Here is a 7,956-nt window from a genome sequence, read left to right as displayed (position 1 = left end):
GCCAAATTCCTTGATGTCAAATATTGAAGAGTGCAGGGCTCAGATTACAACCCTGACGAACGGCCCCGCCCCTGGTTAAAGAATTCTGTTTTTTCTGCCACATTTTAATGCAATGCTGCACGTTATTGCCAGTTTACATTGATTTAATTTATGTCATATGTTTTACCCCTACACCACTTCAATAACTTGTAGAACAGTCCTGTATGCCAAATCAGAATCAAATGCTTTTTGAAGTCGATAAGCAAGCGTATATTTGGTATTATTGGTGGACATGTTTATCTATCAGGTGTGGAGGGTGTAAATATGATCAGTTGTGCGATGTTTTGGTATAAATCCAATTTGGCTTTACTCAAGACATTGTGCTTATTAAGGAAGTTAGAACTCTTACATTTATAATACTTACAGAAAACCTTCCCCAGGTTACTGTTCACACAAATGCCTCGTAATTGTTAGGGTCCAAATTTGTCTCCGTTTTTAAAGTTGGGGTATGAGTCCTTGATTCCAGATGTCAGGGGAAATAACTACACTCAGGATCAAATTAAAACAGTTTAATATAGCCAATTGAAATTTTGCACTAGTGAGTTGAGCATCTCATTAGGGATGCCATCAGGTCCGCATGCCTTTTAAATTTGAGAGCCTGAAGTTCTTATAGAGCTCCTGGTCAGTAATTGGGGAGGCCAATGGATTATGATTATCCTTTATTAGCTTTTTCTAATCCATTCAACTTCTCATGAATTTGGCGTGTTCTGTGTTTGTGTCAATTGAATGGTGTTGTAGAGTGTTTTAAAATGGTTGTCCATATTTCACCATTTTGTATCGCTAATTCCTCTTGTTTAGATTTTTTTAATTTTTTCCAATTTTGCCAGAAGTTGTTTGTGTTTATGGACTCCTCATAGCGTCACTGCTTTCTGTGTACTGGCTTTTTTGGTTCTGAGTGTACGTTATAGAGTTTAAAGTCTCACAGTAATGAAGGTTCAATTTTTCCTTATAATTTACAATCTGCATCAAACCAGTTGTCATCTGTGATCTTTTTTGTTTGTTTTTTTATCAATTTCAATTGTGCTCTTTTGCCGTTTGCCTTGCATATATAGTTGATGTTTTGTACTGCTAGATTGATGCCTTCTTTATGTGAGTGAATGTGGTATCCAGAAAGTTATTCAAGAGTGTTTGGATATTTGGTTCCAGGTTGCTTTCTGGTATTCTTCTGTGCTGTTTTGGCCCATCTGTAGAATGTCTGATGTTGTACAGCTTACTGGGCTGTGAATGTGTGGTGTTTCCTGTCTGCTCTTTTGAGGAACAATGTAATTTGGCTGTGATCAGACAGAGGTGTTAGTTGGCTTGACAGTGAATGAGCTGGAGAGAGAAAGGGTTCATGTCTGTGATCATATAGTCTACTGTTACTGTGGCCAAGAGGTGAGCCAGGAGGTGAATCTCCCCAAAGAGTCCCCCCGTAACCTACCATTGACAAAGTACAGACCCAACTTCTACAGAGCTGCAACAGATCCTTCCGTTTTTGTTGACGGTGCTGTCACTGTTGTTTCTATGGGGGAGATTAAGACAGTTAGAAACAGATGGCCTGTAATAAAGCTGTCCCCTCGTGTGCTCGTTAGATCAGGTAGTGTTCCTGTGCGGCATTGTGTCCCCACAGATGAGCACATTTCCCTGGCCTGGAAAATGGCACGTCTCTTCCTCAAGTCTCTTCTCTCTCCTCTCTCTCCGCTCTCTCCTTTCTTCACTCTATCTACCCCTTTCTCGCTCTCTCTAACCCTCTCTCTCTCACCCCCTCTCTCTCTATCTTACCCTCTCTCCTCTCTCTCTTTTACCCCTCTCTCTCTCCTCTCTCCTTTCCTTCTCCATTCTCCCCTTTCCTCTCTCTCTCGCTCCTTTCTCTCTTCTCTCTCCCCCTTCCTCTCTCTCTCAATCTTACCCTCTCTCTCTCTCGCTCTCTTTCTCTCTCCTTTCCTGTCTATCTTACACTGTCTCTCTTCTTTCCTCTCTCTTTCTCCTTCTCTCTCTCTCAAATTCAAATTCAAATTCAAGCTGCTTTATTGACATGAAAACATTGTGTCAATATTGCCAAATCAACAATGTATACAATATACATTGGTAATACAATTATAAACAATAACAAATGATCATATAAAATGGAAGTAAATAATAATACAAAYTTAAATACAAAAATAACATCAATAACAATATATTAGAAATGAAATAAATATAAAAAGCTAAACATGGAGAAAAAATCTATAACTAACTTATAACTAAATGACTGTCATCTTCACCATCACATCACATCATTACTACTACTACCACCACCATCATTAACCTGCTATCACTACCATCACCCTACTACCCATACCACTACAATTTGGAATGATACACAACATGATACACAACACTGTCGTGCAGTGACCACATCCTCTTTGGGTAGCCATGTCTTTTTATGTCTGCCGGTTTCTATTGCCAATTGGTGTTCACTCAGCCTGTACTTGGTAAGGATCTGTCTCTGCTTCGTATCTCTGACAGAGTAGAGATACTTAGCAAATTCATATTCTCTGTTTAGGGTCAGATAGCAATTTAGCCAGCTTTGGGATTTTGTTWAATTTTTCCAATGTTGTAAATATGAGTCCTTTGATTGGTTCATGATTTTGTTTATTGGAATTCTTTCTTTTGAAGCAGTGCTAGTGTCAGCTTGGTTGGTTAGGTCCAACACCAGCTGACTGAGAGGACTCATTTCTTGGCTCAGCTCTTGAGTTTGAAGTGCTTTAAATTGCAGACTTGAATTTGGACTTGAATTTAGATGTAGCCAACATTTTTAGCATCTTTTCTGTATTTTCATTACCACTGGAAAGRGGCCCAATTCTGCCCTACATGCATTAGTTGGTGTATTTCTCTGGACTTGTAGAATTTTACAACAGAATTCTGCATGTAGGTCTTCAATTGGATGTTTGTCCCACATATCAAAGTCCAGTTAATTGATTGGCCCCCAAACCTCACTTTCATAAAGAGCTTTTGGTAGGATTACACTGTCAAATATTTTGACCCGAATTCTAATTGGGATGTTCATATTGAATAATTGTATTTTTTTGTATACAATGCTCTGCGGGCTTTTTCTTTGAGTACATTCACATCCATATTAAAGTATTCCCATACAGATATGGTCAGACCAAGGTATGTGTAATTTTTTGTGTGTTCAATTATGATGTTGTTCAGGGTGAATATATATTTGTGTTTCTGTGTAACGGTCGTCATAGTCGTTCTCCTCCTCAGACGAGGAGGAGCATGGATCGGACCAACACGCAGAGTGGGTAGTGCTCATGATCATTTATTAAAACGAAACTGAACACTAACACGAAACAAAATAACAAAAATGAGTACAACCGACAACAGTCCCGTGTGGCACGAATACAAACACGGAAACAAACACCCACAAAACACACGTGAAACCCCGGCTGCCTTTGTATGATTCTCAATCAGGGACAACGATTGACAGCTGCCTCTGATTGAGAATCATACCAGGCCGAACACAAAATCCCAACATAGAAAATCYCACATAGACAAACCCACCCAACTCACGCCCTGACCAACTAAATAAATACAAGACAAAAGAAAACAGGTCAGGAACGTGACATTCTGACATGTTTTTTGGGGGGGAAATCATGATTTWAAAAATATATATATTTAGTGCCAGGGCCCATTTATGGCAATATTGCTCTAGAATGTTAAGGTTCTGTTGAAGACCTTCTTTGGTTGGTGATAGAAGTACCACATCATCAGCATTTAGCAGGTATTTTACCTCTGTGTCAAATAGTGTGAGTCCTGGGGCTGGAGAATGGTCCAACATGTCTGCTAATTCATTAATATAAATGTATATATAAAAGATTTGGACTCATACTGCAGCCTTGTCTCACACCTCGACATTGTGAAAATAATTCTGTTCTTTGGTTTTAGATTTTTATTGCACACTTGTTTTCTGTGTACATACATTTTATTAAGTCATACACCTTACCACCAAGCCCACTTTGGAGAATTTTGTAGAATAGCCCTTCGTGCCAAATAGAATCAAATGCTTTTTTAAAGTCAATAAAGCAAGCAAAGATTTTGCCCTCTTTTTTTGGTGGACGTGTTTATTAATTAGTGTGTGTAAGATGTATATATGGTCGGTAGTGCGATGGTTGGGGAGAAAGCCAATTTGACATTTACTTATTAKATTTTTTTCTTGAAGAAAGGTTTGGATTCTTGAATTCAAAATGCTACAGAAAACCTTTCCCAAGTTGCTGTTTATGCAAATTCCCCTGTAATTATTGGGATCTGATTTGTCTCCACTTTTGTGTATAGGGGACATGAGCCTCTGGTTCCAGACATCAGGGAAGCAGCCAGAAGTTAAAACCATGTTGAACAATTTAAGCACAGCATTTTGCAACTCAGGTGTGCTCTTTTCCGCATTTCATTTCTGATGTTATCTAGACCACAAGCCTTCTTTGATTTTATAGATTTTAGCTTTTAATTTAGTTCTTGTTGGGTTATTGGGTAATCTAATGGATTTTGGTTGTTTTTAATGACTGATTCAAGGATGTTCAATTTTCTTGAATTTCAAATTGGTTCTGTTCTAAGTCTTTTTGTGGGATGTTTTTGTATATATTGTCAAAATAAGTTTTACAAATTCCTTAATCTTGTATGGCTAATTCTTGTGGCTTTGTCGTGCTTAAATTGTTCCACATGTCACAGAACTGATTTTGGTCAATTGCATTTTCAATTTCATCAAGTGTATTGCTGGTATAATTCAATTTCTTGCATTTCAGTGTATGTTTATACTGTTTCATAGTTTCAAACTATTCATAGCGTAGCTCTGGGTTGTTTTGCTGCTTATGTTTTTCATTTGACATTTGTCTTAGGTGTTTCCTAATTGTTTTACATTCGTTATCAAACCATTTTTCAGAAACATTTAGTTTTTTGTGTCTGATGTTGCATGTCTTTGGTTTTCTCAAATTTGCTTTCGATGCTGCTATTTAGAATATTGTTTTGGTATTGTGAGTTATTGAGGAACTGTATAGAGTTCATCATTTAATTTGAGTTCAATGTTTCAATGAATCTCTCTGCACTGTTTTGACCCCATCTGTACCATTGGTTTATGTTGTAGAATTTATTGGGCTGTTTTTAAAAATTAAATTTGCCAGTTAATTTCTTCAGAAACACGTTGATCTGACTGTGATCTGACAATGGTGTCTGTGGTCTGAGAGTGAATGCACTAATGGAGGAGGGGTCAATGTCAGTGATGGCAAAATTGACTACACTTGTCCCAAGAGCTGAGCAGTAAGTAAACCTCTCTCTCCTTTAATTCTCTCTCTCACTCTCTCACTCGCTTAACCTCTCTCCCTTTCCCTCTCTCTATAGTACCCTCTCTCTCTCCTTCTCTCTCTCTCGTTCTCTCTCTTACCCTCTATCTCTTTCTCTCTCTCTCCTTTCCTCTCTCTCCTCTCTCTTTCTCTTACCCTCTCTCTCTCCTTTCCCCTATCCTTCTCTCTCTCTCTTACCCTCGCTTCTCCTTTCCTCTCTCTCTTTTCTCTCTCTACTTTAAATCCCTCCGCTTCTTACCTCTCGCTCTCTCTCTCTTTTCTTCTCTCAATCTTACTCTCTATCTTACCCTCTCTCTCTCTCTCTCTCTCTCTCTCTCCTTATCATGCTTTCTCTCTCTTCTTTCCTCTATCTCACTCTCTCTCTCATTTTACCCTCTCTCTCTCTCCTTCTCTCTCTCCTTTCCAATCTCTATCTTACTCTCTCTCTCCTTTCCTCTATCTTACTCTATCTTACCCGCTCTCTCTCTATTGTACCCTCGCTCTCTCCTTCTCTCTCTCTCTCTCTCTCTTCTCTCTGTCTTACCTCTCTCTCTCTCTCTCTCTATCTCGCTCTCATTTCCTCTCTCACCTCTCTCTCTCTTATCATACACTCTCTTTCTCCTTCTCTCTCTCCTTTTCTCTGTCTATCCCTTCTCCTTCCTCACTCTCGATCTTACCTCTCTCTCTCTTATATCTGCTTCTACTTACCCTCTCTCTCCTCCTTTCTTCTATCTATCTTACATCTCTCTCTCTCCCATCTTACTCTCTCTCTTACCGGTTACCGCTGTCGGTGTCTCTCTCTCCTTTCCTCTTCTCTGTCGTCAGCCACTGCGTCTCAGTCTATCCTTACGCGACCCTGCTCCCCAGGCTGGCGCTTTCTTCTCGATTCTAGGGTCCGCAGACTCTTGTTGGGCTGGTGCCTGACGTTTGTTTGCTTGTGAGGGACGGGACGAAGAAGAGGAAGAAGAGAGAGTGAGGTAAGGGTACGTCCAATAGAGAGTGTGGGGAGAGATGAGAAGAGATTTGGGATTGTTGTTTGTTGAATTTTAGGGTGTTGTTCAGTGAAGTTAAAGAGGCGCATAAGGATTTAAGTGCGGGTCATATTAGCTTGTTGGTTGGTCCATGAATATTGGTACTTGTAGGTCTTCAAATCTATGACGTCAGTAAACACATAACTAATATGACATATATAGAAGAAGTAAGTCCGTACAGACTATTGCAGGTTTTGTGACTAATTATGGACACGACTGATGTGGTGTGGCTAGACAAGGGACTATATGACTCAGGTCCATGAAACCTACTTATATGACCGCTCAACAAACTTTTTATGAAAGAGATTGACCTAAAATATTATGACATCTACAAACTATATTAGTGATTAGATTGACCGACATGAATCAAACTAATAGACCTAGATTGTTAATATGGACTAATATATCATCACAGAACTAATGATATGACCAAATCTTCAAATAATTTGATGACACCCACAAACTTATTAATAACTATATACTAATATTACCGTACATTAAGTTTAGCAAACTTACTGTGACCAATCTGGTTTTTGGGACGACGTAAGGCCGAATACGATTCAATATGACATTACAGATAGTGACTCAAAACTAAATAATGAGTTTTGCGAGGTGTGTGGGGCGTTACTTATTTTTGGCATCAATACATATGAACACTACTTAATGCTAACAACAACTAATTATTGACTGTTCTAAGCTCATAAAACTATTTAGAGTATGTGCCGCTTGTTAGGATCACTATATGCCGCTCTTTATATATTTTCGCTGTAGCAAACTAAAACGGACTGTCATTGGGGTAGGGGAATCACATCCGTATCAATTCAAAGAAACTTCTAATGGCTTGTATTTGGTATGGTCCGATCCTCTAGTTTCAGAACCTTATCTTAAGTAGTTAAGTCCATGGGTAGGGAACAACTAAATCGGACGCAGGGGGCTTCGTTCATGCAATCGAATACAGACTAAATAAGCCTGAACTGGCGCGAGAACAATCACCAATGTACACGTATTAGAAAGACTATTTAGTAAATGATGGGTACACAATATATAATTAGTTCGAAAAACTGAATATGAAGCAATCTGATACACTATTTTTGTAGGCATAAGTACTACACATGATGGACTACGGTAGGGATTGTACAAGTAACGTGTTGTATAATTTTGACTAGCAATAACTAAATACGGGCGGAGCCTATCAAACTTGTATTGAACGCAACAAACGTACCAATATTACGACCAAGCAAACTAATATGACCAAGCAAACTAATACGTGACCCCCGTGTAAACAAGATAATTGACCAATCTAAAGTAATATGACCTACAACCTATATGACCGTTAATATGATCCTATAAACAAGATATGACCGTACAAAACTAATATGACCGTAGGTCTAGCAACTAATGTAGTGACTTAACAATATACGGAGCCCTAAGACAAACTGAATGATATCCTAACAAACGTAATTATACTATCAAAACTGAATATGACGAACAGTAAAACAAATGCTACGTACATAAATAGCTATATGACTTCCACAGTATTCAAACCAAATATGACCTACAAACTATATATGACGCTAGCATACTATATG

This window comes from Salvelinus sp. IW2-2015, linkage group LG27 (assembly GCF_002910315.2).
Source record: "Salvelinus sp. IW2-2015 linkage group LG27, ASM291031v2, whole genome shotgun sequence".
Taxonomy (NCBI): domain Eukaryota; kingdom Metazoa; phylum Chordata; class Actinopteri; order Salmoniformes; family Salmonidae; genus Salvelinus; species Salvelinus sp. IW2-2015.
Note: the sequence above shows the minus strand (reverse complement) of the source record.